This window comes from Aphelocoma coerulescens, chromosome 5 (genome assembly GCF_041296385.1).
Source record: "Aphelocoma coerulescens isolate FSJ_1873_10779 chromosome 5, UR_Acoe_1.0, whole genome shotgun sequence".
NCBI classification, from domain to species: domain Eukaryota; kingdom Metazoa; phylum Chordata; class Aves; order Passeriformes; family Corvidae; genus Aphelocoma; species Aphelocoma coerulescens.
Genome location: NC_091019.1, coordinates 48,490,172 through 48,506,451, shown reverse-complemented (window position 1 = coordinate 48,506,451; position 16,280 = coordinate 48,490,172). Strand labels below are relative to the sequence as shown.

The 16,280-nt window shown below is 33.7% G+C and overlaps 1 long non-coding RNA gene across 2 annotated transcripts in view; it reads right to left on the bottom strand.

Annotated features, from left to right (window-relative positions):
• Positions 1-16,280, bottom strand: part of LOC138111748 (uncharacterized) — a 137,062-nt gene that overhangs the window by 48,964 nt on the left and 71,818 nt on the right. For both annotated transcript variants that reach the window (XR_011151437.1, XR_011151438.1), the window contains one exon: positions 3,998-4,070. This is a non-coding gene — a long non-coding RNA (uncharacterized lncRNA). The remainder of the gene's footprint in view (positions 1-3,997; positions 4,071-16,280) is intronic.

Sequence of the window (16,280 nt, the reverse complement as noted above, 5' to 3'; positions counted from 1 at the left end):
TCTAGATTGGAATAAGGTCTTTCTGATTTCTCTTAGCAGTGTTTTAAAGAGTTCTGAGCCATGTATTGTAGTGTGTTCCAGAGCCATGGCTGGCTTCAAAGATCAAAATTTCTATTTATTTATATAATAGTAGCTATAGTTTCAAAAGTAGACAGTCCTCAGCAGCTACTATAAGGAACAGGCTAGGTGAGACCATGTACAAGGGTAATTTGAAAATCTGTTTATGAGTGGGATGACTTTTAGAAATAAACAAGCCCTACACTCTTTGGTTGTCTGCCACTTGTGACTATAAGTGAACATTACTTAAGTTACAAAAATTTTAGAAATATTTGGAAAGTGGTTCTGCACCTAACTATTGCATGATAATATAAATACCAAGTGTCATTACTTTGCTGGCCAAGAAGGAGCAGAAACAAGCATTCAGGATCCATTGGTCAAATATGAATTTCCCCTACACTTCATTAAAAAATGAAGCATATTTAGACATACAAAGCAACAGAATGAATCATATCACATAACTGGAGAACAAAGAATCTATTTTGAAAACAAAATTGGTAATGAAATCATTTTGATCTACCAGAGCGAGCTGACACAAATCTTTTTTTTAGATTCACTACTGAATTTGACTTGTTTGAATTATTTAAAGCTCTCTGCACTGCACTCACAGTAGGATCCTTTCTATCAGATATAGCCTTTCTTCTCCCTCACTTTAACTTAAAATGAAATGTAAAAGAAGAAATTTAAAAAAATAAAATTAAATTCAAAGGCTTATCTTATGGAAGAAGACAAAAAATTTTAAACATTTATTTACAATCTGAAAACTATCACATAGTTTTTAAGATTTTATTCAGGTAAGTAACAGAATGAGTAAGAGAAACATCTAAAATAGCTTTTTTAATGAGTTACAAAATGGATTTAAACATTTACATATATAAATGAAAAAAAGATTGTAATTTGAGGGATATATATAAATTTTATTAAAAAAAAAATAGAAAATTTTTGGTACAGAACCTCTTAATAGATCAAGGTGGGGTTTTTCATAACCTCAGTGTTGTAAAAAACGCCTCAGAGAAACATTCCATCAGCAGAGGACCTAGAAGAGTACATTATTAGACCCATATCCAATATGTGATTTGCCTGACATTTACCACAAATCAGGCTGATCTAGGACCCTAGCAGTGACCATAGGTGTATGTGCTCACACAAGTGTTTGCAGACTGTCCTGCAAAAAGTCCTTGCCTAATTTTGGCATTCTATACTACAAACAAGCAAACAGACATGAGGTTATTCCTTTTTAAACAAATTCAAAAGAAAAACCCTAGAGGGGTCCCAAAGAAAAAGGGAAACCTGAGCAGTGAAATAATATGAATTATGTGAGCTCAAAGGCGAGGAATTAATGAAAAGCCACTATTGCCATTTAAGCAATTGCATATTGAGACTCCAGAAGGAATCTGAGAAGTCAGAATTAGCCTGGAAAGTAACAGTCAAATCTCAGTGGTGGGTGCTATGCAGAGGGTCTGCACCAGGATATGTGTCAAGAAATCCCACGACAGAAAAACTCTGTCTGAATTCAGACCCAAGGAAATGGCGAAAGTGCGTGGGGATATGATGGCTGGAACATCTGACAGCACTCTAGTAAAAGGCCAAGGGGGGCACTAGGCCAGCTGCCATCACAGCTAAGTTCACCACCTAAGGAGACAGAAATTCTTCTCTGCCTGTCATCAGAGAACTGCATCTGTTTCTGTAAATGATATACAAGACCTTATGTACGTCACGGGGACCTTTGCCTCAGAAACTGAACATAGCGCAAGGGAGTTGGGGAGAACAAGCTGTCCCTGAGGAGCAAGGCCATTCACACAAGCACAGAGACAGCAGCTGTGATTGACAGGATTGGTTCTATCTGGACAGAAGATTCAGCTGAGAGTGCTTTTCTGTTCTTGTTTTAATGTTCTTTATCTCTACATCTTTTTATGTTTGTCTTCAGTCACATCAGCAGAAAGGATTTTCTTTCAATTAGATTTATGCTGTAGCCAGGGGCTGTCTTACACTAAGCAGGGTCAAGAAAATGGAAGAACAAGCATGGGTGACTCCTTTCCTATCTAATTTAGAAGACATGCATGATGGCTTTCAAACCTACTGCTTAATTCATAAAGACTCTCAATAAAAGTTTAAAGAAAGAAACAAATATACAAACAAACAAACAAAACAAACCAACCAACCAGACAAAAAAACCCCCACAACTTTCTCATTTCTTTCTAGGACGGGAAATGAATTTAAAGCAGATTATGTATCCTTAACTCCAGTGATGATCCCATCTGTGTTTCTCAAACTACTTATGTAAGACTGTCTTGCTTATGCATAGGAATAATGAATATGAATATTTATCTGTTATGGAGGATGATTAATCACTAATCATTCTGCCCAGAATAAAGCTATAAAGCTGTTTCCAGTTTTCTTAGGAATATCTACAGATAAGATCCTCGTCAGCAGTCCATAATGATGATGATTCACTTCCTCACCACGCCCAAACTCTTCCCTTCTCCTATGAAAACATTCAGTCTTGCAAGCTCAGTGGTTTAATTTTTATTAGATCAAATATAAATAGATTTGTCTCAGCATGGAAAAAGTTCTTTTTAAACCAGGGTCTTGACTAATATATTCAATCTTGACAGGGAAAGAAGTACATGCCTAGAACCTAGTTAACTTATAGTCAGTCACACCTTATATTTTTTATCCTCTTTATATTGTTCTGTTATTAGCTAGACAGCCAAACTCTGTTGTGACTTACTAATCATTTACATACCTCAAATGTTCTAAATGGATAATTTCAATCTATAATTTAGCTTGTTTTCTATAGCTAAGGTGCATTTCACTTTGGAGGGTCAGAGGGGTCTTAAAAATGTCTGAAAGTAATTCAAGGTGTTTTACTTGAAACCTGTGCAACCTCACCATGGTCTGGGTGCTACAGATTTAATTATAACATGCCATTGACCCTCCAAACATAAGGAGGTATATTGAACCACAGTGATATCTATTAAATCAAGTAAATAAAAACACTTTTATTGTGGGTCTTCCCGAATTATTTTTCTCCCTTTCATATCTGTTAAAAGACCTTACAGATGTTTCTCCAGCTTGCAGAAATTCAAGTTTCCCATGCATAAACATCCTAAATTTAAAGTATTTTCCTGTGTACTTTGTATTTTTTCCATAGTTAAACTATATAATGAAGATATATTTTTTCACAGTGAGCCTTGTCTTGGTTTTAGCCAGAACAGTTAATGTTTTTCACACTAGACATGTGGGGCGAAGTCTGGAGACATGTGGGCATGTCTAGGCTGTTATTCTATGCCCCCTCCATCACCACTGGGGGTGGAAGAAAGGGACTCCGCTTTCTGGGAAGGAGGCACGTCAGGTGACTCCACTAGATGTTCTGTTCAACATCTCTTTCCCCAGCTCCAACAGGCACACTATTATATTAAAATCTTTATAAAACATTTTGAAAGCCCCAAGTGCAAAGAGATACACATATGCATGTCTTTAGCAAGATATTTTAATAATTTTATTTTTATAATAACTAAAAGTAACTACCCATCTTTGAGGATAGGCTTGTATCTGCTTTACTTTTTTCCCACTCTTTAACTCCATAAACAGAACCCTGTGCATCCCAACATCCATCCATTTGCCTTGACCAGATCATACCTTGAATAAATCTACAAAATCTGTCTTGGGACCAGAAAAAATGTGGTGTTCATGTGCTACAGATGAAACATTAAGTGGGAGGAAACTTTGTTCTTCCTAGGCACATGTTCATACTGTCATTGCCTTTTTTTATTGCAGTTAAAGAGCTACCAAACAACCTTGACATTTATTAGATCATATCCTAGTACAGGAGGCCAATTCTTGGCAGACCCCAAGTTGTTGCAATATGTGTTAAATTTGTGCAATAAGGAAAAAATATAAAAAGTCAGATTATGGCTGAATTTTGGGAGCATACTACCTGCACAGCAAAACCTTCTAACACTCAGCTGGTCCTTTGCTGGACGTGAATCTGGTAAACTTCATGTAACTGCCTGTGGAAACCAGAAATGCTTTGATCAGAATCAGTGACTTAAAAAGTCTTCAAAATATCTGTGTGTAAGAGAAATATATAATTTCACTGACAAAACTGTTTACTTCTGTACTGATGTCTTCCAGGTCATGCACTGTTTAACTGTGTCTCATACCAGAACAACCAAATAATTCTGTCAATAGGTAGAGATTCATGAGCTTAATAATACTGTTATCTATCATAAGAGGAACATACCATTTTGCAGTGGTAATGAGAAATTTCCCCTTTAAAGTGATGAACACTAATCAAACTCTACCACCCTTAACTTGGATGAGTGGGTTGTCCATTTGAGTACAAAATATTTCATATGAAAGTTATCTTTGTCACTACTGAAACCAGATGGGTTCTTGAAACCAAGTGAGTTTCAGTGAGAAAGACTGATAGCACAGGGAATATGATTTGCAAGAGACGAAAGGATTTTTTAAAATATTTTTTTAATGAAAAAAACTGACATTTAAACACCCAGTATTAAAATTATATAGGAATAAGGTTGACATTTGATGTCTAAAAAATGCTTATATCCTAAAACATGATGTATTTTATATTCATATAAGATACTCAGTATGCTATATGATCACATAATACTGTGCAAAAACTTTCAATTTGACTGCAGTTTTAGTACAGATCATTCAATATTCAAGATGTTCAAAGAAAGTTGTTTTGGGTCTAAGGAGTGTGTAAAGCTTGCAGCAAAAATATTTTCCCTGTTTTATAAATCATCTTAAATTAAGCTGGTTTTATTTAGCTACAGAACATACAGATTATAACAATATCAATGTACTGACTGGAAATCAGGTACAATTTACAATTTCTTCATGTGAATAAAGAGCTTTCTGCTAGTTAATTTAAATTTCATAGATTTAAACATTCAAAAATTTTTAAAGGGATCTGTGTACTTTGTCCCTCTTCATTGAACTGCTGGCAACTGTGTTTATGTACTTTATTTCTTCTTGATAATGTTATTTCATCTTGATGTGTTAAAGGATTGTACTTAGGAAGGTAAATAATTAGCCTTCAAGAGGGTCACAGTGTGTCATTGGCTTTGGAAAGCCCTGTGAATTTCACAGAAAGTTGTGCTTTAGGTAATATTGATTGGTTTTGTTTAGTTTTGTGACATTTAAAAAAATATATGAATGTTCAAACACACACACACACACACACACCCCCCTTCTTTCTGAATCTCCTATGTTTTCAGTCATTCATGTTTTATTTATGATCTATGTGCTGAAAAAGAAATAAATGAGATGAATGAATTATATAACAGTACTTTGGTGAAAACTGCAGAAACATAAAAGGATGCTATAAAGAAGAAAGAGATTAATTGTACTTCATTGTCAAGGAAGACAGAACAAGAAATAATTGCCTCAAGCTTCAGGGGGAAAAATGTAGGCTAAATATTAGGACTAAAGATTTACAGCAGAAAGAAGAGTTAAACAATGGAATAAGCTGCCATTGAAAGTTTTGTAACTGCCATAATTGGGATTATTAATGGCTAGAACAGTTACCCAGATAGAAAAGATAGGTCACTGATAACAACATCCAGTTCTGCCATGATGTAGACAGATCTTGGTGTCTAACAGATAGATTGTACTGGTGAAATATTGGCCCTCACTTGGTGAAGCAGATCTCATTTACCCAGGAGGTTTTGGAGCATATCAAATTTCACACGAAAAAGTTCAGTCCATAAATAAATTAATGAGTCAGCTAGTTAAAGGTTTGGTTGGCCAAACTTCTGTGTGTTCTCTAAATATCAACACTGTCTTTATTCTGTGACACACATTTCTATCTGTAGCATTTCTAGACATTCTCTACTGCAGCAATGCTAGTATCATGCTAGCTGTGAAAATTTGCAAGAGTTAAGTACATAGTTCTCTAGCCATTAAACACAACAGAAAATGTCTCAAACAAGTACACAAACTCAGCCCAAATTTTATATCAGTTGAATATACTGCAAAATATTACTAGTCTTTTTATTTATAGTAGAAGCCATGCTGATAGCATTTGTTTAAAATATTCTGTTTTGTTGGGGTTTTTTTACAACATATTTGGAAACAGAACCTAGGTCAGGAATTTGGTGGTTAAAACCCCAGATATTCATGCTTTCCAAGTTAGTTAATATTTTATATTCTATATGTCCTGCAGAGTAATATGAAGGAATAAATTAATGGTAGTGAATTTATTAGAAAATTGTTTTCAGACACAGAACACCAATTGTAATATCAAATCACCAATTACATGTTCAAACCATTGTCAATAATGTCACTTAATTGCATGCTGGGATTTTAAATTCAATCCAAATGGTAAAATGGGCATTTGAGATTGATTAGTTTATTACATAAATGCATTAGCTGGTTACTTAAAATTGATTAGCAAGGTTTCAGTTCAGTGCAGGAAATTTCTATGTTAATTCCAGCACTTCTCTCTTTATTCTTCAATTACATCAAATACACTACATGCAACTGGTGGAATAAAAATTGCACTGGCCTTCTTCAGAAATTCTACCCATAAGTCACAAGAGGCCAAAGACAGGATGTTTCATGAAGAAGTTTGGCTCTTTGACTTACAGTACATAAGTGTGCTGGGAACTCATAATAGACAGCACATCCTTTGCAGCCCTGCTTATTTACTAGGAGTGGCATCCAAAGAATTTAAGCAGAATGGTAAATTTTAGTTACCCACCTTGAAAAATATGATCTTGACAAAAAACCCTGTTTAGTATACATTTACTTTTGGAAAGCTGTTCAATGTCATGGGCTTTGTATTTTAAATTCCCAAGGTGTTCATTGCTGTATATTTCAGCATGTATGGAAGCAAAGCCTCTGATTTGTCAGTCTGAGCAAATTTCACTTAAATAATGACTCGGCCTGATCAAGGTACAGAAACCAGGTATTGCCTGAGTGGAGAGTCTGTAATCTGGTGGATTTTAACATATATTCTTTGTATCAGACTCTCCATAAAGTAACAGTATCTGATATTTTCCCTTAAAATGTGACAGTGCTGACTGCTGGTGCTTGTGCACATATTCTAATTAACTAGTTTGAGACGCTTGAAGAAATTCTCCAAAGATCTGTGCTTTCCTCAGCCTGAGCTGATGCAATTTCAACATGAAGAGGAACTAATAAGTGAAATGGAGGTTTCTAAAATTCCTCCTAAACATTTTTCATGGACTCCAAGCATCTGCTAATCACATTACAATTTTTTTGTGATTAGTCATTCAAAAAAAAATTATGACCTCCCCACTTGCTGTTTGTTTCCTGATGTATACTAGTTATTCCACTAGATATATGAACATTTATAATAACAAGAAAAATATGTGTAAGTAACCTTGGTAAATGGCTGCTATTAATAATCCTATAAAGAATCTACAAATCTCACGTTTTTTAACCTTGTTATTCTCATGATATACTAAATACATAAAGATGCAGAACTCTTTAGACAAAGTTTATCCCAACAACCTTCACCTTCAGTGGTGAAAAAGGGAAACATTATTTACTTAAGAACAGCAAATTTTACAGAAGAAAGAATAGTCCTAAGAATACGAGCATCTCTGAAAACCTACCACACATATATAAGCATAGTAGCCACCCTCTTTGATGCTCAGCTCCCCAAAGTACATTAGAAGTGCCTTGAATAAAGGTCTGAAAATACAAAGGAACATACTGAATCAGTTGCCATCTGGTTAGTTGAGGATTTTTTTATGACTCAGGAAATTAGATGAAAGGACCCATTCAAGTGCTGATTCTTCCTTTTGGAAGAAAAACTGATTTGGAAAATATCCCTCATAGATATATCTCTAAGTTCTTAAACAATTTTTATAATTTCCTTTGCTTAGGAATACTCCAGAAAATGAGTCTGTTGCCTGAAATATTTTAGTAAACAGATCTTTGCAATGAATACCACAAAGTAATAGACAAAAGCAAATTTGAATTCATTTGAATCATTATCAACACAAGTATTTATCAACAACCTGATTCCAGTAGTTTTACTCACGTATAAGAAAGGCCAAGAGATAATACCATATATCTTTGATATTGTAGCAGTGTTAATATTAGATGGCTGTAACTACTATTTCATCTTTTAGTAACTTGGAAATAACAATTCATTAATCCGATCCAAGAAAAGGTGAGGTTTTATAATGGCAAGAAATAATTAAATCAAATCACAACCAAGCAAAAACCATATAAACAAAAATGAGACAAAATGAGGTGGATAAATTACTACTCACAAAGCATTTATCATCATCAGGTCAGAGTTCATTAACGTCTGCAGAACCAGGGAAACAAAGCATAACAAACAGAATGACATGGATTTGTTGACTATTTTTAGTAGAAAAAGATTTGAAAGCAATTGGTAAATATTCTCATGTGAGCATTTGGGAATGCTGAACTTTTGGACTTATTTTTAATTTTATTTTTGAATTGAAAGAAACCATTTAGCTCTGATAGAAAATGAAAAATTTTAAAATCACCAATTTCATCGGTATAACTTTAAGACATATTCTTATTGATCTACTCCATCTTCGAAAAAAAAGATTTCTCCTTAGGTTCCTTCTGAGTGTTTTGCTGTTTAAAGATGTGTGAAAAGGGGATTGATTTCTATATAACTGTGTTGCTTTACTAAATTATTTGAAACTAAGTCTAGCACCTTTTATTTTTTTATAATACTTTGTATCTGTTGTATGTTACAGCACCTTCTCTCTTCCTCAAGGTCACTGTCTGTCCATCAGTGTATATCCAGCTCTTCTGACTGAGATGCAATAATTTCCACACTGAATCACAGAAAATAAGCACAAGCAAGACTTTCTGGAACTTTAAAACATAAAATTTTATTAACACTAGGAACCTTTTAAAATGTGGAAATATCGCCATTAAAACTAATCAGTAATTTTTTCAAAAAATATTAAATTAAAGATTTGGAACTTCCTAATAGATATTAATTGCCATTTCTGTACTAGTTACCTACTTTTAATTTATACGAGCATAACTGATGAGCCAGCTGATTCCAACTGGCTTAGAAATCCTAGATAATCTAGAAGTGTTTGTAAATTAATGCAAATTAATAATTTTAATTCCATGGACTTAAAAGTTGAGTTTCCATTATGAGTCCCAACTTTGTAACCTGTTGTTGTTAGACTGCATTCATAAGCAAATTCCTGAATGCTAATGATTGCTTATTTTGCAATGTACACAGAAGAATTTAAACTATGCTGGCTCATGAATATAAAGGAGAGGCTGAGATCCCACCCAGACTCAGTTTTTCTTCTTTTGTCTATGCACTATATACTTGTACTGCAGCTCACAATTTAGCATATTCTCTAAATTTTATTGGATCCTATTTTACCAAGAAGAGAAAACTATTGTTTGAGGATCTTGCTTTTGTGTAAGATAGCAGCAATAAATACAGATATATGTAAATTATCATTCATTCAGAATGAACCCTTGAATAACTTATTAATGGCATTATTATTAATTTATACTTTGGAATTCAATTATAAGATTAATCCAAGTTTTACCTGAATACTTGGGAGTGTAAATAATACAACCTAATGATCATAGTTAATACTAGATTGGCACCAGTATGCGCAAAATTTTGTGCATAAATACAAATATAAATACATATACATATTTTATATGTTTATAGAAATAAATATGTATCTTAGGAATTGTTAAAGTGCTGTCTGTTTTCAGGTTTTTATCCTGTAATATAGGTTATTTACTTTTTGCTAACCAAGTATGTTTACAAAACATGGCTTTTAGATTCTGTAAAACATGCTGATAAAAATCTTATATCGAGTTCATCAATGTGTCATGAAAGTTTTTTGTAGGCTTATTGACGGTAACGCATAGCATGAGATTAATCCATTTTTTCCATCCTTTTCAAAATGCCTTTGTGAAATGCTTCTGAAAACCTTCCATATAAACTGGATTCCTTTCAGTTTCATTTGATGAAGATTCAATGTTTTTCTTCTATTTTGATTATTTTTGTGTTTCATGAGCATATGCTTACTTTATAGATCCATAGTCGGTATATTACAGAAGGATGGTTAAATCAGTCCCAATGGACTCACATGATGCTGCAGCTATGCTGCTTTGCAGACCCAACCTAGCTGATTTGATTCAAAGACAACTAACTCAGACTCTTTACACTGAATGCTGCTCAGTTACTTTGTTCATATAACTTGGTGCCCCACACAGAATAACCAAAGAGCTTATTTTAAAATATCTTCTGGAAGAAAAAATATAAATTTTTCTTGGTTGTTTTAATTCCTAGAAAGCCATTCTCATACATTGTTTTCTTCAATGTTGGGTTAAAAGGGAAGTTAGCAACTCTGTCTCAGCTGTCATTATGCTGAATACAATTCTAGACAATGTATGCAATTAAATATCTAAAAATAAATAAATTGCAATCTATAAATAAATACTTTTTTTCATCAAAATACATTTAAATCCTAAATGCCCAATAAAATTCCTTACTTTGAATGAACATCATAATTTCCTTGATATTCTATAATTAAACACATTCTCTTTGTTGAACCTTCTCTGCTTTATCAATATTTTTTTCAATAATATACACTAAAACAAGACCCATGTTATAGTAACAACTCTACGGGACTCAAATGATACAATGAATATAATCATCCCACTTCTACTCAATAATCCATTATTTATGCCTGAGGATCACATTTGACTATAATATGATACTCAGAACTTTCATTCTGCTGTTGGCCAGCATTTTCTAAAATGCTATAATTCATGTCACTGAGACACTAAATTGAAATCCATGTCATGAAGAGAGCCCTGTCATCACCTGATAGTCTCTGGGATATTTTAAATATGGGTATAATGATGATGTTTTTCCTGTTTGACTGGACCTTTCCAAATCTTTCAAAATTAACTGAAAAATCATCAGCCAAGTTCTTTGTGGACAGAAGATATAAAGGCATGATTATTCAAGATCAGTATATAAAGCAATGTAGACTTGCACCACTTTTTACTGTAAGATTAAAAACTTGATACTTATCACAGGGATACGAATATATCCTCTCAAAACACAGAATAACTTAATTATTATTTGATTCATAGGGCTGATAATAGCTTTATTTTCAACTGGTATGTGACCAGACTAACTAAAGGAATCTCTTGTTTATTACGTGATTTTAAAACTAAATTTTATAGTATTTCTTCAGATCAGATACAGAATCACAGGCTAAGGTTTGTAGGGGCCTCCTGAGACCAACTAATTCAACTTTCCCACTCAAAGCAGGGTCAGTTATAGCAGGTTGCTCATGGCTGTACCAAGTCAAGTTTTAAATATCGCACAGACAGACAGTCAAAAGGACTCTCCAGGCAACAGATTCCAGTGTTTGACTACTCTAATGAATTAAAAAAAAAAAAAAAGTCGCATTTCCTGTATTTGCATATGTGCCTCCCTGCTTTTGTCATGTCCCTGTCCCTGGATGACGGTAAGACTAGGTGCTCTGCAGTCTTACTCTACCCCACACTGGCTTTTTATACATATCTTTCCTGGTGTTTTATTACTTACCTTATCTATAGTCTCTAGCATCCAGTCTAAGCATTTCTTTAGCTAATGACAGCTCTCCCTGCCCTCCATTACTCTTTGTGTGTTTGTGTGTCTCTATGTCTGTGTTATATACAGTATATCAAATGCTCTGGTCTAAACTAGCTGATATTTTATTATCAATTCTTTTCTTCCTTTCTCTGTTTCAAAACAGAAAACAAACAAATTCCCCACTCCTCCAAATTAAACAAGGCAGCAGTGTGTATGTTTTGATGTGTGTTTTGTCAATAACAAGACTGTGGCTTCTGTGGACCTTCAGGACCCATCCTTTCTGTATTTAAAACATTTCTTAGATGATTTGTTTTGGTTTTCCTATTGTTTTCGATTAATGAATTTAGGTTTTAAAACATGAAATGACATGTTTTAAATGACATGTTTTAAAACATGAAATGACAAACATTCCTACCTTCATTCTGGTGTCCTAAGAGATGCTGTTCATCCATCAATACCATTTGGCTAACTTTTGCAATTGTTATGAAGACACAGATTAACCTTAAGAAAATTTGCCCTGAACTTGGACTTGTTAGGAATCTAAAATTCTTTCTGAAAGGTAAGGATCAATTCTTTCTGAAAGAATCAATTGGCATATGAAAATCCTTCCTAATGACTTTTAGTAAGGTAGACCTTTAAACAATGCTAAATTACCGTGACTCCTGTTTTATTTTGCTTTTTCTTCTAAAGAGAGGGTCAGTATAGTGTTTTCACTTTTGATCCTGCATCAACAAGTGTGATTCAAAATTTTATCCAAACCTGATTTGAATGCCTTTGCTCATTAGATATTTAGACATTTAGTTATTATGGAGATTTCAGTGATATTCTTTAATATTTTTCTTGGTAATAGAGTACACAAATTTACTTTGATTCAGTGTTTTGAAATAGCCTAATGAATAGCTCATGTTATGCCTTCATTTTAAGTATGAACACAGAGAGCAAAAGAGTAAAGAAATTCTGCCTCTGCCGGCTGATATGAGTGTGCAAATATTGGTATTTGTGAAGTCAGATGTTTAAGATGTGATATATCAATTGTATCTTGACAAAAACATGCTACTGAGGTTCTTGGGATTTATTGAAAGACATTGAGGTACATCATCTTTAAGTTGTAAAAGTAGCATAATATTCCTTGTGTATCAAAAATATAGAGATCTAGTGAAGAGAATAAAGAGAAGACAGAAAAAGGAGGTTGACTGTTTATCAGGTTGCATACATATCTGAGATGAAACATGTAAGCCTTTAGAAGAATTAACAAAAGGCAGGATGTTATCAGCTAGGTCTTATCATCTAAGGTTTTGTGAGTTTGACTGATGTTCTGAATTCAATGTAAGTAAAGCTTCACCTTTCAAAATCAATATCACAAATAGCATTACGCTTCACTTTTGGAATAGCTGATAATGCTATCAAGGAAAGACAATTAACAATAATGATAACTTGAACTTGTTCTGTACTACCTAGATGTTGTCTGAAACACATTGTCACTGGTCCCAAATATTAATGGAAAACTTTACTCTTAGTTTTCTTTTTTCTACTGCATGATAATCTCAATTAGCAGTCTAGTGTCTTTCACAATTACCATATTTAGTTTGGAAAAGGAGAGCAACACTTCTAGGACATGATGAAAAGAATGACTGAAAGTTTTTAACAGGATGCAAAAATTGAAATCTAAGCCACAGTAGCCTTATATTAGAGAAAAAGAAGTTTAGAATAAAGACCCCTATAGAGTATATGGATTTTACTGCTGTAGTTTAGGTAAATAAATAAGAGATTTATTTTTAAATTGTGAAAGACATGAATATTTTAAATAAAAACAAGTGTAATGCGGTTAAAGGGAAGGGGAGGCAGTTTGCTAAGAAAATGAAAACCTTGAACTACTCACTGTAAAAAAGCAATGTGGGTTTTAATTCCTTCACATTTGAATTAAGACATATGTTGCCCCTTGTAACTCACACTATACCTGTTGAAGGCATCCTTTATCTGGCTGCTTTTTAAAATGCTATGTGGTCTTGGACAACCTCTAATGTTACCTTTACAGTACAAGACAGCATTATAACGGCAAAAGGAAACTAATACCTAAAAGCTTAGTTTATTCTGTGACCAAATTTGTTTGCTGCTATTCAAGCTGAATAGTTCCTTATACTGAAATTAATCCCACTAGAATCCCAGGATGAAATCTTGTCTACTTTGAAATCAGTGATAAAACTGCTGGATTTTAATGAATGCTGAATTTCATGAGCATAAACTATCTGGAGCAAGAAGAAAGAAGGCTTAAAAGCATAATGAATAATGTTGAGTTCATGATAAGTGAAATTCTGATTGCTGCTTTTTAAGTCTGCCCAATCACTTCTCCTTTTAAAATGTTATTTTTAAAATTAATACCCTTGCAATTTTAAACAGATAGTATCTAAAGGATTCACAGCTGTATGCTCAAAATTCTATTGGTAGAGGCAAAATCAAATACCTATTTCCACAAGTGATCTTTACATAAGGTATTGCAACCTGTATTGACTCCAACTTTGAACATTTATCAAGATGCCTCTTCAGTATGACTCTAACATCTTTTCTTGCTATTTTCTGCACAAAGCATGGAGGGACAAATAAGAAGAGGAATTCTAAATTGGCACTGAAGAACCTATGCTTTCTCTAAAGGAAGCACGATGTCTGGACTCTTCTGCAGCACAGGAAATTATTTTCTAAAGACAGTGTTTACAAAGTTGGTCAAAAAGTGAAGGAGAACATTTACTTCTTTTTTTTTTTAATTAGAAAAGGCTCAACACAACAGGTCTTCAGATTGTGAATTACATCCAGATGATTCCAGCTTCTAGGCAGGAAGGAACTTTTTTTTGGGAAAACAGTGACAGTTGAACTCTAGTTTTATGTGGCTCTTCACACATGGTAAAATAACATGGCTCACCCTTGTCTCCATTATGAAATTGAACATGGTTTACCACAACAGAGTCATTTAGCCAATTAGACCAATGAACTTTTGTCTGTATGTTTAGCAAATACTGAGGTATCATTAGAACAAAGTAGATGTGGAATGTTGTTTATACAAGGAGGTTTCTCCAAATTTGAGCTACTCTTGGAGGAAAACAGGCTGTGCCAACAGCTTCTTCAAAACAGTGGATTTAACTGTTATTTCAGAAACCCTGAAAACAGTAAGACACAGGAGCATGGTAAAGACAGAAACTAAACAATAAAAAGCTTGGTTTCTAACACTGTATGCATATTAGAACAGATATTTGCTTAAGTATTTTAGTACATGAGAGAAACCTATTGGATAACTTCTAAATAACACTTTATGAATTCACAGTTCAATCTAGAGAAAATAAATCAATAAAATAAATAAATATCAGTATAAAACCATCATTCCAAACAATAATCTGAGCATAAAACCAATTGAGATTCTGCATTCTTAACACTAGAATTTTTTTAGTAGCTTAAATGACAGATTTGTTGATTCATACAGACGTAAGAAAAAGCTGACAGCATAAAGTCTGAAAGATTTCTAAGTGTAGCAGCACAGGCTTATGTATGTGCACTGTTCACTTCATCTCAGAGCTGATTTAAGAAATAGGTTACTGGGTGGCATATCTCAGCAATCCATAACAGAAAACCAAGTAACCAACATAAACATACCAACACCACAGTTTAGGAACTCAGTCACACTACAGTTTAGTTGTGACATTTCTATGACTTCAGCATGGAATTCTCCATAAGAAAACTTTGTTCACTTAAAACCACCATAACATCACAAAAAGCTAACAGTGCAATATTTCTACACAAGAAACATGTTTTTGCCAGAGAAGGGAAAATCTATTTACTATTTTTATTAGAAAGTCAGATGCTATCTTAACCATGTTTTCCATGCATTCACAGGAAGAGAGATTCAATTATCCGTTTCCAATTAAATAAACTGTCTTTTAAAAATATGGATGTCCTCATTTTAGCAAATGCCATAATAACAGCACTATACATTCTACATGGATCAGTATATGCAAGCTTTTACTGAGGTTTTTTTTCATCCTTATCAATATTGTGGTATTCTAGTAATAAGACAAAAAATAGCCCCTAACTAAAGGAATTTTTGTGTCTGCTGTAGCATCACTTTTTCCATATCACTCTCATTAAAGAGAATCAGTATCTGAGTTCAGACTGTGTTGGAAGCAGAACATTTAATGACCCGAGTAAGCCAAAAAGTATTACGCACATTTGCACTAGGGAACCCAGTGGTGCTAAGAAGCTTATGATGAGCTAGGGGAAATCATCATGAAATATGATACTGCATTCTAGGCCTCTGTTAAATGATTATCTTCTTGCACCACTTAAAATATGTTTTCCTGAGGTGAAGTCAATGAACTCAGTGGAGCAGGAGGAGGTCCATTTCTCATTGTCTTTCCATCTTGCCTTATCTTCTTTCCCTAATTTTTAAAGGAATATCCTATCCTCCTTCAAATAAATTATGGCTTAATGTAATGTAAGCCCATAGAAACGACTATATGTATCTATAAATTCTGAATCCAATAAAAAATTGATTTTATTCCACAAATTTTTACATTCCCCTCTATTTTGTAACACTATAAAAGGAGCATTATTTCTGTTT